General features: G+C 41.8%; 1 protein-coding gene across 3 annotated transcripts in view; it reads right to left on the reverse strand.

The window, feature by feature from the left end:
- Positions 1-13670, reverse strand: part of LOC139530242 (metabotropic glutamate receptor 8-like) — a 239619-nt gene that overhangs the window by 68504 nt on the left and 157445 nt on the right. The window lies entirely within an intron of this gene.

Here is a 13670-nt window from a genome sequence, read left to right on the forward strand (position 1 = left end):
GGGAGAGGAGGAGGGAGGGGAAGAGAGAGAGGAGGGATGGACAAAGGGAAGGGATGAAGGAGAGAAGGAAGTGGAATGGTGGACGGGGAGGGGTAAAAGAGAGAGCAGTAGAGGTATGGAGGGAGGGGGTGGGAGAAGGGGTTGTAGGCGTAGAGAGGGAAAGATGGTGAGAAAGAGAGAGGGGGGAGATAGAGGGTTGGAAAGAAAGAGAAGTGGAGGGGTTGCAAGAGAGGTAGTGAGGAGGGAGATGTGTGAAAGAGAGGAATGGAGGGGTGGAGATACGTAGGAGCAAGAGAGAGATAGGAGTGAAGATGTGGAGATGGGAATGTGTTGAGGAGAGCAAGACAGAGAGCCAAAAAGAGTGGATAAGAGAGAGAGGTGAGGTAGATAAGAGAAGAAGGTGGGAATGAGACAGCAAGTAGAGGGTGAGAGGAAATTAAAGAGAAAGTGAAGATGAAGGAGAGATGAGGGATGGATTTGAGGAGGAGAGAGGACAGAGTGGATAAGAAGAAAATGGAGAGGAAAGAAAATAGACAGGGAAAGACAGTGAAGGGTCATGGCAGAGGGAACAGGTATAGAGAGAGATGGAGGAAGGGAGGGAGAGAGAGAGTGGGAGAGAGAAACAGACCATCACTATCTGATTCATTCATGTGGACAGTAGCAGCATACAGATGAGGGAGCCAGAGAAATCCTTCCATCCATCCAGTCCCTACATCCACTCTTGAGTGTGAGAACTGCATTACATTTCAGATTATATCAAATTGTATCACTTGGTTTTAGGTGTTTAGAAAACATCAGGTGGTGCTTGACAGACTGTATTATCGACTTATGTGCTTAGCTTGATTTGTTTGCACTCAAAAACCTCTGCCAGATGTGACGAATCCATCACAGGGAATATAAATAAACAGCACTTGATAAACCGCGTCGGTGCATCAACAGGAGAAGTCCTCCATCTTTAATTGGGTCCATAATAACCTTCCATATTTTTCAGACTTCTCTATTATATCATTAGGCTCTCTGCTCTGACTTAAGCGATGATCTCCCCTTGAAATCCAATCTCTCGTTACAGTCTGTCTGCAACAGTTCCATCTCTTTGTGTCTCTTCCAGCTCCATCAGGGAGCCATCTCGCCACATTACTGTCCCAAACACAACGAGTTATTAACCTTAAATTGATACCTTTCTAAGGGTAATGGCCAATCTGCTTCCCCTGGTGTTCCCAACTTCCAAATTGTTATGCTTAGTTGTTGTCATCTATATCATTGTTGGGTGTAATTAAGGGAGTTTGGGGGATGTTCGCGTGCGTCACATCTCTGAGGGGCGCCATGATGGGATATTGTCTGAAGGAAATCGCTGATAAAACTTCAAAATGAATGCGACATAATCTAGTAAACACTTCTGAAAGTTTAGTTAAATGTATGACTAAATGTTGTCTCGGAGGGTACAGTAAACAAGGTTTAGAGCTAGCTGTTTCGTGACTTGCTGTGACCTTCCACCCTCAGCCACCTGCCACCACGCCATGCAGAGGGCACATTGTACACACATGAATCTATCGCTATCGCCTAGAAGGCTTGTTTTTCGTTGGAGGCCAGGAAGGAGCTGGTACGATGTACATTACTGGTGGTTTTAGTGATGTTATATATATGTCACGATCGTCGTATGAGAGAGACCAAGGCGAAACGTGGTATGCGTACATTCTCTTTAATGAATGAACACTGAACAAAAACAACAAAACCAACTAACGAAACGTGAAGCTATACAAATAGTGCAGACAGGCAACTACACATAGACAAGATCCCACAAACACAAAAGGGAAATGGCTGCCTAACGATAAACTGCTGGGAACCATATCAGGCCACCATAGACATACAAATTCACCTAGATAACCCACTCAAGTCACCATCATGCCCCAACCAACACAGAGAAAAAACAGCTTACTATGTTCAGGGCGTGACAATATATGCAGGCCTCAACCACTACCCTGAGAGCACTTGATTCAGTGTATCATGCAGCCCTCAGGTTCATTACAAATCAAAAACGTCTAACACATCATTGCGATCCCTACAGCGCTGTTGGCTGGTCGCCATTGACCTTGCATAGGTGTTAACACTGGTATACACTGATTTATATGGCCATATTGGGTAAAATGCCATTTTATCTCTGTTCTTTTTTAGTCTGGTCGGTAAATAAATATCAATTACGGTCCCATTCTCATTTGCTTCTAACAGTACCAAATATTAGAGCAGGTCATGGTAGAAATAGTTTTAGTTACTTAGCTCCGTGGTCCTGGAATTCTCTCCTGAACATTTTAAAATTTGATGATCTAGTTTCGTTGGTGGAGTTTAAACACTTGATCGATGTACATATCCTAGAAGAGTGTAATTGTCTTTAGGACAGTGTAACGGTGGTCCTCCTCCTCTTCAACCGAAAAGGAGGAGTATTGAGGGAACCAAGGCGCAGCGGGTTGTGAACACATAATATTTATTAAAGACAAGACGAAAACACGAACTTCACTATAAACTAACAAAACAACAAACGGAGTAGACAGACCTGAACGAAGAACTTAATTAAACACGAGAACGCACGAACAGGGAAAATAGCCTACACATAAAATGACGATGTACAACACAAACCGAACAGTCCCGTATGGTGCGACAAACACTGACACAGGAGACAACCACCCACAACGAACACTGTGAAACAACCTACCTAAATATGACTCTCAATTAGAGGAACGCCAAACACCTGCCTCTAATTGAGAGCCATACCAGGCAACCCTTAAACCAACATAGAAACAGACAACATAGAATGCCCACCCAAACTCACGTCCTGACCAACTAACACATACAACAAACTAACAGAAATAGGTCAGGAACGTGACAGACAGCTGTTTTTAGTCAAGACTTTCGTGTTGTTAACGTAATATGTAGTTGTTGTACTGTATGTGTGTTTATAGTTTTGTTTAATGTTGTGTTGGTGTATGTTAGTTGTTTTGTCTGAAACGTTGTTCCCCCTGCTGCTATTGGACCAGGTCTCTCTTGGAAAAGAGATGTTATCTCAATGAGAGAAACCTGTATAAATAAAGGTAAAATATAAAATACAAAAAAGAAAATCATCAGCCTTACACCATGGATTTATGAAACCTCTCACCAAATCTGTTCTGCTATGTTGCCATTTCCACTATATAGCCCTTCAAGTTGAAATACCATAGGACTCCCCAGTTAGAGTGCTCAGAGTAGATCTCCATCAAATCCAGTTCAAGTGCTGTGTATATCATATTTCCATTTTATCTGTACCCTGTATTCATGCATGTATTATGTCAATGTCTTCAAGTATCTATCTTACAGGGTGGGAGTAGCATCTGTGTGTGAACACCCAATAAATCAGAAATCTAGTCCAATTCCCAATTTGATTAATTGTTATCTAATGAATGGACAGATTCCCCATGTCACTACATAGTAATTAAACCACTACATGACCGTGCATCGCTCAGCGCTGCAAACTGGGGAAAGGTCTTTGCCTGATTAATATTTAAAAAATTGATTACAATTTGTATTAAATAATTGGTCATTCATTACTTACATCACCTATTACGGCCTTGTGAAAACCACACGGCGAGGGGGCATATAGGTGGTTGCCTCTAATGATGGCATGAAAATATAGGAGTAGTAGTATACTGGCACTGTGGTTAAGGACAGCCTGATGCTCACAGTGTAATGTGTTCCCTTTGTAAGCTACCTATCCTTATAAAATATTAACGAAGGCTGCCGAGCTCGGCTAGTAGCAGTGGCTATCAGGGGATATCGCAGTACCCAGGCACTGCAGCAATCAGGACTCATTGCAGCCAGTTGGGACTTGATGTGGAATATCAAATTATAGGGGGGAGGTGACAATATCAAGCCAGGCAGGGATTTCATGTGTTAATATCCTGTGTTCAGCTAACAAGTCTGTTCTGTATGGAATACGGCACGCCATACCCAAGTTACGGTATTGTATAATTTTGATAAAGGTTGGAAAATCAAGCAATTTCCACACTGTTGTTGCTCATTAGGGGTAAAGGGGTTTGCAGCACTACAGGGAACATTATTATTCTGGTGGTATGAAATTGACATTCCTTCATGTAACAATACTATTTAAATGTTGCTTGTAGATAATTCCCCAAGAAAGAACACTGTGTGTTGTTTTTCACTGGGATCAAATTAATTCAGGCAGTATTATATGTTAAAGTGAAAAGGTGTTGTGCTGAGACTGCTAATAACACCACTACAAAAACATATCATCAGAAAACCTCCCGTTTTCACTTTGTCAAGTGACAATAAAACCATGAAACCTATTGACATCATAGTAGTTACACGATGTACAGCTGAAGTCGGAAGTTAACATACACTTAGGTTGGAGTCAATAAAACTAGTTTTTCAACCACTTCACAAATGTCTTGTTAACAAACTAGTTTTGGCAAGTCGGTTAGGACATCTACTTTGTGCATGACACAAGTAATTTTTCCAACAATTGTTTACAGACAGATTATTTCACTTATAATTCACTGTATCACAATTCCAGTGGATCAGAAGTTTACACAAACTAAGTTGACTGTGCCTTTAAACAGCTTGGAAAATTCCAGAAAATTATGTCATGGCTTTAGAAGCTTCCGATAAGCTAATTGACATAATTTGAGTCAATTGGAGGTGTACCTGTGGATGTATTTCAAGGCCTACCTTCAAACTCAGTGCCTCTTTGCTTGACATCATGGGAAAATCAAAAGAAATCAGCCAAGACCTCCACAAGTCTGGTTCATCCTTTGGAGCAATTTCAAAATGCCTGAAGGTACCACATTCATCTGTACAAACAATAGTACGCAAGTATAAACACCATGGGACCACGCAGCCGTCATACCGCTCAGGAAGGAGACGCGTTTTGTCTCCTAGAGATGAACATACTTTTGTGCGAAAAGTGCAAATCATCCCAGAACAACAGCAAAGGACCTTGTGAAGATGCTGGAGGAAACAGGTACAAAAGTATCTATATCCACAGTAAAACGAGTCCTATATCAACTTAACCTGAAAGGCCACTCAGCAAGGAAGAAGCCACTGCTCCATGGAGACAAAGATTGTACTTTTTGGAGAAATGTCCTCTGGTCTGATGAAACAAAAATAGAACTGTTTGTTCATAATGACCATCATTATGTTTGGAGGAAAAAGGGGGAGGCTTGCAAGCCGAAGAACGCCATCCCAACCGTGAAGCACGGGGGTGGCAGCATCATGTTGTGGGGGTGCTTTGCAGAAGGAGGGACTGGTGCACTTCACAAAATAGATGGCATCATGAGGGAGGAAAATAATGTGGATATATTGAAGCAACATCTCAAGACATCAGTCAGGAAGTTAAAGCTTGGTTGCAAATGGGTCTTCCAAATGGACAATGACCTCAAGCATACTTCCAAAGTTTTGGCAAAATGGCTTAAGGACAACAAAGTCAAGGTATTGGAGTGGCCATCACAAAGCCCTGACCTCAATCCTATAAAAAATGTGTGGGCAGAACTGAAAAAGTGTGTGCGAGCAAGGAGGCCTACAAACCTGACTCAGTTACACCAGCTCTGTCAGGAGGAATGGGCCAAAATTCACCCAACGTATTGTGAGAAGCTTGTGGAATGCTACACGAAACATTTGACACAAGTTCAACAATTTAAAGGCAATGGTACGAAATACTAATTGAGTGTATGTAAACTTCTGACCCACTGGGAATGTGATGAAAAAAATTAAATCTGAAATAAGTCACTCTCTACTATTATTCGGACATTTCACGTTCTTAAAATAAAGTGGTGATCCTAACTGACCTAAGACAGGGACTTTTTAATTGGATTAAATGTCAGGAATTGTGAAAAACTGAGTTTAAATATTATTTGGCTAAGGTGTATGTAAACTTCCGACTTCAACTGTAGTTACAGATAGGTTGGTGCAATAGCAATGTACGTAGTTATGTATTCTCTGTACACCACAGGAGGTTGGTGGCACCTTAATTGTGGAGGACGGGATCGTGGTAATGGCTGGAGCCGAATCAGTGGAAGGGTATAAAATACATCAAACACGTGGTTTTCATGTGTTTGATGACATTTAATTCGCTCCGTTCCTGCCATTATTATGAGCCGTGCTCCCCTCAGCAGCCACCTGTGCTGTAAACCTTTATACTAGCATCCCAGTATATCAGAGTTTTTTCTGCAAAAAAAACACAAAGCAACATGGGTAATTAACCAACCTCTGCACAATTGACTCTTCCTCTTCATACTTTACAGAAAGAGCATTATACAACCCAGCAGCATACTGTTAAGTCCTGCTCCTTTTCTCTTAACCCACATAAGAGTTCCATGTTTGCCTCTAAAACTAGTTTACCGTTGTCATATCACTACTTCCAGTACTGCCCCTGGGATAAGCACCTGCCTTTGAAGTTTATCTGTGAGTTTTTTGCCTCAGACAAGGAAGTTACAGTACAGCAGTTGTCACCAACTGGTCGTTTGTGATCGACTGGTCGATCTCCAAGGCATTTCTAGTCGATCACCAAACATTTCTGTCAAAAAAACAATGATAAAGCCTTGTGTTCCTATTTTTTATTTGTCTCGCGTTGTTGGAGGTAGGTGCACCTGATTCAGCTGCTCTGCGGGTTTTTCCTACTTCTACTCGCCTTACAACCAACACTGCAGCTGTAATGAATGAGTAGGAAAGTGTATCGATAGACTTGCATTGTTATTATTAGAAGCTTGGGTCTTTTTTAATATCAAGGAATATTTCACTTTCTCTGTTCACGGGAGTAACATTAATTTGTGCATGAGGTAGAAATAATGATGTGCAACTCAAGTTTGGTCAGTGTCAGCGGAGGTAAGGGAGAGCGGAGGGAAGATGAGAGGAGGACCCTCAGTCTGCTGGTCTCTCCCTCCGGGGAGATTGACCATCACATGCAGGCACCATCAGCACAGTAATATAAAAAGCAAATTATTTAAATGTATGGTCACTCAACTGTGCCTCACAAGTAATACAACAACTGATCTATTACCAGTGTTGAAATATATATATTTTTAAATGGTCAAAACAAAAATGCAATGGCAGGGCAATTCAAGCAAAGGTAATATGCAGTGATAATGTATTGGGCCTATAGCCTACTGCACAACTCTCATTGCTGCAGTACTGTTTTTAATAGGTTAATGTTGCATAGGCTTATGGTTTTTAAGTGGTTTCAAAAAAAATCTCAGCGGTAGATCTCGGCTTGCATTTTGACTCAAAGTGATCTTGACTCAGAAAAGGTTGATGACCACTGCAGTACAGCATCACAAGCTTTCTGTGGACATTTAATCTCCACAGAAAGACTTGTCTGGCACGGAAAAGCTGGCACATTGACTGTAGTGGCGTCAGCCATTGAAAGAATTGCTGCACTTGTGTTTGTGGTAGGTATTCAAATCTATTTATTGTGCAAATAACTTTTTGTCCAATTGATTTTCTACCGGCCAGATGGGTATGAAGCTAGCTGAAAGCAAATAAACCCTTCTTGCTCATGAGTATGTGATGAGACAATAGCCCGCTGTGGCCTGAGTTTAGCTGAGGTGGGCTAAAAGAGGCCTCTTGAAAAACATAGCCTGCAGATATAGGGGAACTTTTCCGTCTGGCGTTTCTCTCTTTTTTAAGAGGATGGTTACATCAGCCCTAAGAATATGCCATTTAAAGCGCTCTCTGTGCAGACTGCGTGGTGAGAGATGCAGAATGCTGCAGTGATATCGAACCCCTCGAAACTCCTTCAGCCCAAACATTCTCAGATGTCGTGTCTGAGAGCGAGATGGCCCTCTAAACCCACTCTCGCAAACCCTGCCACAAGGCTGCCAGCACAGGCATTGTATTATGTAAAATGAAAAACTTCTAGCCTCCATATTTACATGTAGTGGAAACCTGGAAATATCCACAAAGACTATGCTCCTGGGTACCAAAACAACTTTGAAATTGAAAGGTGTTGTTCGCATTGCAACAAAATGGTATCAAATGCTTTTATGGCACGAATGCTAAGATGATAAATGGCAAGACTATTAAATTATTTCTTGGTTTCCTTATTTCTTGGCATCAAAAAGAATGTGACTATGACTATATTAGTGGTGCAGTTATAGCCTCTTTACCTACCTATTTTACCCCAGTCTGTCATTTGCTTGTTTTGTGATTTCTCTTATTGGCACGTGTACAGTATTCATCATAATATGGCAGATTAAAATGTTTACATTTCATACTGTACGCTATATCCTACTCTGCTTCTGTGACTTCATTTGCATACAAATTACATTGCTTTACCTTGTGAGGCGCACAGATTTATAAAAAGGGGGGTGGTCACATTGCCGAGATACTTTCAATTCAAAAACCTCAATTCCGGAGCACTTATCAGGTGCTATGGAATACAGAGAGGGAATACAGAACGCGTTGCATAAACACTCAGGCTTGACAAGGTCAGTGATGAGTCAGTAGAAGCAGGTTTGCACTGAATGAAATATCAGCCGTTCACATCCACTGACAAATTGGAGACGGCAACAACTGTTGTATCCCAATTGAGTAAAAGAGATAGGTCATTATTTCTTAAAGCTTCCATTTCGCTCTGAAAAAGGGATGAATGAAGAGAGAGAGAGAGGGGGGTCAGGATCAAGGGGTACTTATCAACAAAACATTTTATATTACTTGTACATTAAGCTAGGGATAACTATTGTTGTTTCACTTGTTCCATTGGGAAGAATGACCTGTGTATATGTTAATCAATGAATTGGAGCGATGATACAGTAACTGCTGCAAAGAGCTAAATGTTTCAGAGCTATGCTAGGTCTTGAGTCTCTGATCAGATTATTGGAATCTAGCTCCATCACTTCAGTCTATGCTGATCTAAACATGCCAGCTAGGGGTCTTCACGGTTCCACCAGACCCGAAATTCCGAGATCCGACCGGGACCCGAGCGGATTCGGGTTCTTAATTCAAACTTTTCTCTTGGATCTGGGTCGAGTCTGATATACGTAATTGCCACAGGTTTCAGGTATGTGCAATTACAATTAATTTGCCGTTTGGACCTGTCCTCTGTTAATTTTAGGTGTGAGGTGATAACTGTGCGAGTGTGTTTTACCAATTGAAACTCAATAAAATGTAGGCCTATATGTTAGGCCGGGCCAGGTCCAGCTGAAACTGGTTCCGGATGCTCACCTTTACGTGCGCCTGCTGCTGAGGAGAGAGAGGGTGAGAGAGGCAAACTGACGGCCACAATCAACCACTGTGAGGTGGACCGTTATTGTTTTAGAAAAGTTCAAACCAAATAGGCAATACAGTTTAGCATATGTTACACATCGAATCAAGGAATCTTTTTTTTGTAATTTGTTACAAGCTGTTTTTAGGTAAATGTTTGGCCAATATCCCTAGTTTTTTATGGCACTGGCTTTCTTTCGCTCTCTATTTCGTTCTACCCTCAGATCTGAACGGGTTTATCGGATCCGAAACAGGCACGGGTCTTTTTGAGTCTGTTTTTTCACAACCCGTTTCGGAAAGGGGTCCGACTGTTCTCGGGTCCATTTGGAACAGTTCTGTTTTTTGAAAATGTATTTATACATATTGGGTCGGGGTGGGAAAGCCACATGTTACGTGAGAAACAACTTCCATCTGATTTCTCTACTCCACTGACATAGCAACATCCTTCAGACGTTCCATTATTTTGAGCACAAGTTGAGTCACTTCTAGGGCTGGGAATTGACAGGGGCTTATAGGTGCCAATGCGATATGTATTGCAATTCTATATGTATCACACGATTCTCTATGTATTGCAATTCAATACTGTAATTTTATTGCAATTCAATGTTTCAAACATACAGTGGATTCGGAAAGTATTCAGACCCCTTGAATTTTTTCCACATTTTGTTACCTTACAGCCTTATTCTAACATGGATTAAATCGTTTTTTTCCCTCCTCAATTTACACACAATACCCCATAACGACAAAGCAAAAACAGGTTTTTAAACTGAAATATCAAATCAAATTTATTTATATAGCCCTTCGTACATCAGCTGATATCTCAAAGTGCTGTACAGAAACCCAGCCTAAAACCACAAACAGCAAGAAATGCAGGTGTAGAAGCACGGTGGCTAGGAAAAACTCCCTAGAAAGGCCAAAACCTAGGAAGAAACCTAGAGCGGAACCAGGCTATGAGGGGTGGCCAGTCCTCTTCTGGCTGTGCCGGGTGGAGATTATAACAGAACATGGCCAAGATGTTCAAATGTTCATAAATGACCAGCATGGTCAAATAATAATAATCACAGTAGTTGTCGAGGGTACCTCAGGAGTAAATGTCAGTTGGCTTTTCATAGCCAAACATTAACCTAAGTATTAACATAAGCCAAACATTAACATAACAACATTAACATAAGTATTCAGAACCTTTACTCAGTACTTTGTTGAAGCACCTTTGGTAGCGATTACAGCCTCAAATCTTCTTGGGTATAACGCGTCTATTTTCAGGTCACTCCAGACATGTTAGATCGGGTTCAAGTCCGGGCTCTGGCTGGGCCACTCAAGGACATTCAGAGACTTGTCCCGAAGCAACTCCTGCGTTGTCTTGGCTGTGTGCTTAGGGTCGTTGTCCTGTTGGAAGGTGAACAGCACTTTGAGATATCAGCTGATGTAAGAAGGGCTATATAAATAAATTTGATTTGATTTGAACATTTGCCCCAGTCTAAGGTCCTGAGCGTTCTGGAGCAGGTTTTCGTCAAGGATATCTCTGTACTTTACTGCGTTCATCTTTCCCTTGATCCTGACTAGTCTCCCAGTCCCTGCCACTGAAAAACATCCCCACAGCATGATTCTGCCACCACCATGCTTCACCGTAGGGAGGGTTCCAGGTTTCCTCCAAACGTGACATTTGGCATTCAGGCCAAATAGTTCAATCTTTGTTTCATCAGACCAGAGTATCTTGTTTCTCATTGTCTGAGAGTCCTTTAGGTGCTTTTTGGCAAACTCCAAGCGGGGTGTCATGCCTTTTACTGAGGAGTGGATACCATCTGGCCACTCTACCATAAAGGCCTGATTGGCTGAGGGCTGCAGAAATGGTTGTCCTTCTGAAAAGTTCTCCCATCTCCACAGAGGAACTCTGGAGCTCTGTCAGAGTGACCATCAGGTTCTTGGTCACCTCCATGACCAAGGCCCTTCTCCCCCGATTGCTCAGTTTGGCCGGGTTGTTACAAACTTCTTCCATATAAGAATGATGGAGACCACTGTGCTCTTGGGGACCTTCAATGCTGCAGAAATGTTTTGGTACCCTTCCCCAGATCTGTGCCTCGACCCAATCCTGTCTCGGAGCTATACGGAGAATTCCTTTGACCTCATGGCTTGGAAGGCCCTAAATCAGAGGAAGGCCCCAAAAATTGTCAAAGACTCCAGCCACCCAAGTCATAGACTGTTCTCTCTTTTACCGCATGGCAAGCGGTACCGGAGTGCCAAGTCTAGACCAAAAGGCTCCTGAACAGCTTCTACCCTGAAGCCTAAAACTGCTGAACAGCTAATCAAATGGCTACCCGGACAATTTACTATTTACATTGATCCCCTTTACTGTTTATTTCTTTATCGTATTGTTTTTGCACTGACTCTCTTGAACTGTCTTTATGCACACTCACTTGACTCTACCCACACACTCACACAAACTACATTGACACTCCAACACACACACAAACTACATTGACACTCCAACACACACACACACACACACACACACACACACACACACACACACACACACACACACACACACACACACACACACACACACACACACACACACACACACACACACACACACACACACACTACATCAACTTACACACTGAAAACACACACATATTGACGCCACACACTTATTTGTATTTTAGGTGTATCTAATATGGATCCCCATTAGCTGCTGCCAAGGCAGCTCCTCTTCCTGGGGTCCAGCAAAATGAAGGCAGTTATACAATTTTTTTAACATTACAATACATTCACAGATTTCACAACACACGGTGCCCTCAGGCCCCTAGTCCACCACTACCATATATCTACAATACAAAATCCATGTGTACGTGTGTGTAAAGTGCTTATGTTATCGTTTGTGTGTATGTATGTGTCTGTGCCTATGTTTGTGTTGCTTCACAGGCCCGCTGTTCCACAAAGTGTATTTTTTATCTATTTTGTTAATCGGATTTTACTGCTTGCATCAGTTACTACAGTGACTATATTTATTAGAAGATTTAGTTGAGGTTAAGGGTTTAGTGATTGATTTGTCCCAAATACAATGCTTTTTGTTTTAGAAATATTTACGACTAACTTATTCCTTGCCACCCACTCTGAAACTAACTGCATCTCTTTGTTAAGTGTTGCAGTCATGTCAGTCGCTGTCATATCTGACGTGTATAGTGTTGAGTCATCCGCATACATAGACACACTTTACTTAAAGCCAGTGGCATGCCATTAGTAAAGATTGAAAAAAGTAAGGGTCCTAGAGAGCTGCCCTGGGGAATTCCTGATTAAAGAAAGAAAACCCTCTGTTCTGTTAGACAGGTAATTATTTATCCACAATATAGCATGGGGTATAAAGCCATAACACATACATTTTTCCAGCAGCAGACTGTGATCGATATGTCAAAAGCGCCACTGAAGTCTAACAAAACAGCCCCCACAATCTTTTTATCATTAATTTCTCTCAGCCAATCAGTCATCAGTGCTTGTTGAATGTCCTTCCCTACAAGCTTGCTGAAGATCTGTTGTCAATTTGACTACTGTAAAATAGCATTGTATCTGGTCAAATCCCTTTTTTCCCAAAAGTTTACTAAGGGTTGGTAACAGGCTGATTGGTCAGCTATTTGAGCCATTAAAGGGGGCTTTACTATTCTTAGGTTGCGGAATGACTTTTGGTTCCCTGCAGGCCTGCAGGCACATACTTTCTAGTAGGCTTAAATTGTTACAATGTGGACAATATAAATATTTATGTTAACAAGTTTCACCGAGCTCGGTAACTAGGGTACCTATTGTACCTTGTGGGTACTTGGGACAGTGTTGGAGTGAGTTTTCATGTGCTCGCGCAGGTGCCTGAGAGCTGTGACTGTGCCAAGGGCTAACATATTGTGCGTTGACTCTTTGTGAGTAGGTATGTCTTTTATTTTGTCCGAATTATGTTGTCTATCATTTTTCTTATATTGTGTGCTGTTGTGCACTGAATGTGTGCACGCAGCAGCTGTTATTTATTTTTGGGCTCTCTTGCCTGACCTTTAGCTAGCGAGGTGCCTGAGAGCTGTGACTGTTCCAAGGGCTAACATATTGTGCGTTGTCTCTTCATGCGCAGGTCAAATAAAAATCCAACAAGCAGACCTCCAGTTGTGGCAGTGTCCTCATTAAACACAACGCAGAACGAACCACGCTACACTGGTATGTCATGCCTAAATTTGTTAATCTTGCCAATTAAAAAATCATTAAAGTAGTTGGCAATATCAGTCGGTTTTGTGATGAATGAGCCATGTGATTCAATGAATGACGGAGCTGAGTTTGCCTTTTTCCCAAAAATGTGATTTAAGGTGCTCCAAAAGCTTTTACTACTGTATCATTCTTTGTCATTTATCTTTGTTTCATAGTGCAGTTTCTTCTTCTTTTTATTCAGGTTATTC

The sequence above is a fragment of the Salvelinus alpinus genome, chromosome 9 (genome assembly GCF_045679555.1).
Source record: "Salvelinus alpinus chromosome 9, SLU_Salpinus.1, whole genome shotgun sequence".
NCBI classification, from domain to species: Eukaryota; Metazoa; Chordata; class Actinopteri; order Salmoniformes; family Salmonidae; genus Salvelinus; species Salvelinus alpinus.